Source organism: Montipora foliosa, chromosome 7 (assembly GCF_036669935.1).
Source record: "Montipora foliosa isolate CH-2021 chromosome 7, ASM3666993v2, whole genome shotgun sequence".
Taxonomy (NCBI): Eukaryota; Metazoa; Cnidaria; class Anthozoa; order Scleractinia; family Acroporidae; genus Montipora; species Montipora foliosa.
The window spans coordinates 41,483,363-41,485,565 of NC_090875.1; the positions used below are offsets into that span (position 1 = coordinate 41,483,363).

General features: G+C 42.7%; 1 long non-coding RNA gene across 1 annotated transcript in view; it reads right to left on the reverse strand.

Moving 5' to 3' along the window:
• Positions 1-1,464: 1,464 nt before the first annotated feature.
• Positions 1,465-2,203, reverse strand: part of LOC138011012 (uncharacterized) — a 3,736-nt gene continuing 2,997 nt past the window's right edge. The window contains exon 3 of the long non-coding RNA XR_011124624.1: positions 1,465-2,203. This exon is cut by the window's right edge and continues 1,344 nt beyond it. This is a non-coding gene — a long non-coding RNA (uncharacterized lncRNA).

A 2,203-nucleotide genomic window follows, 5' to 3' on the forward strand; every position in this document is an offset into this window, starting at 1 on the left:
CCACGCCTTGTTTTCTATATATTAACATGGAAAAGCCTCATGAACCGTGCGCAATTTAACAGTTGCGTTGCTGTTCTAGGCTGAGGAGACGACTCGTACTCGTCCTGAACACAGTACCCCAGCTACCCCAGGAGGAAGCTTCTATTTGCCACCTAGCGACGACTCGTCCTCCTCTGAGGAGATCTCCTTTGACAGCACACCAGCTACAACTAAGCGCGAACCAAAGTCCAAGACCGCTGACCCACTCAATGATTATTTGCGCACTCGAGGAATCAGTCCCATTCGTTCTCGGCTACAGCGGCCGTGGGAAGAAACAAGTAAAAGGACACGACGCTACTACGTGCGGAAGGCAGGTCAAGGTCTGTGTACACTTCTACAAGACATAGCTCCAAGTGATAGTGGTTCTCTCTTTAAGGCAGTCTATTCCTCTGGTGTCATACAAAGAACCTTACAATGCAACGGAGAAGACACCACAAGCAGTTCAGTCGACGAAACCATGATGAGCGCACTCGCCGAGTGCTACCGCGCAGCCGACAGCTGCGAGACGCGTCGGCAAATCCTGTCCATTATGGCTGATAAGTTGACACTGAATCAGCTCCGACACTGGATACCCGATTTATCTCAGTATCGTTTCACCGAGGCCAGACGCCACTGCTTAGTATATGGAAGGGGGGCACCAGTGCTAACAGTTCCGACGCCAAGGATAAGAGTATCCACTGCTCAAATCGACCACTTCATAGCGTTCATCACTAGTCCCCATATTATCCAGGATTTGCCTTTTGGCGAAAGAACAGTCATGTTATCGACGAAGGAGACTATCAAGGTTCCAAACGTCATACGGATGATTATCCCAGAGCGAATAGTCATCCAGTATATGACTTACTGCCAAGAGTCTGGGTTCACGCCATTAAGCCGCGCTACCCTTCTGCGGATTTTGAGCAAGTGCGCTGCCTCTGTTCGGACATCGGTTCAAGGCCTTGATTATGTTAGTTCAGCAGGTGCGGAAGCATTTGACGATCTGTGTGATGTTGTTGAAACTCTTGGAGATGCAGGAAAAGGCATGGGATGGGCGAAACAGCAGGAGAATAATCTACGCGCAAGCAAGCGGTACCTTAAAAGCGACTTTAAGGTGGGTGTGACCCGCGCTAAGCAGATCCCTCCACCTCGCTGTCACTCGCCCCAGATCTTTGTCTTGTACGTCCAATATGGCGTCTGCGATCACACACCCGGGTTTTCCGCGTTAAAAAAAAAACACCCTCTAACACCTGCTAGCAGTTTAATCGAAATACCATTAAATAGCATCATTTCTATTAAACACATAATTTTTTAAGTTGGCATTTTCTGAAGTAAGGCAATTTTGGTAAACCAAGTAATCTAAATTGGCGTTATTTGCCAATGTCAAGAACGTTGGCTGATATAAGCATCTTAGTCTCAATTTTTAACCACGGTACGGGACACTTAACGATAAGGAAAACTTTATTCATGAAATCGTGGTTATCAATTTAACACCACATGAAATGAAACCACTATCGAAAAGAAACTTCACATTTTTTTAACTTTCCACCAGCAGTTCTAAAGATATTGCTATGAACAGGTATGGATAAAATTATACCATACTTTAACTATTTACAATACCACTAACAGATGTATAGAAATTTCCATGAACAGGTCTGGATGATATATCAACCCATACTTTAAACCTTTTACTACATCACTAGCAGTTTTATAGAAATTTCCATGAACAGGTCTGTATAAAATATGGTCCTATACTTCAGCTATTTACCACATCACTACCAGCTTATGGAAAATTCCATAAACAGGTCTGGATAAAATATGATTCTAAACTTTAACTTTTTATCACATCACTACGAGATTTATCGAAATTTCCATGAACAGCTATGGATAAAAAGATCCCATACTTTAACCATTTACAACATCACTAACAGATCTATGGAAATTTCCATGAACAGGTCTGGATAAGCACTAACAGCATTGTGGAAATTTCCATAAACAGGCCTGGATAAAATATGATCCCATATGTAAACTTTTAACCACATCACTCGTAGATCTATGGAAATTTCCATGAACAGGTCTGGATAAAATATGATCCCATACTTAAGCTGTTTGCCACATCACTAACAGGTTTATGGAAATTTCCATAAACAGGCCTGGATAAGATTTGATCCCATATTTAAACTTTTAC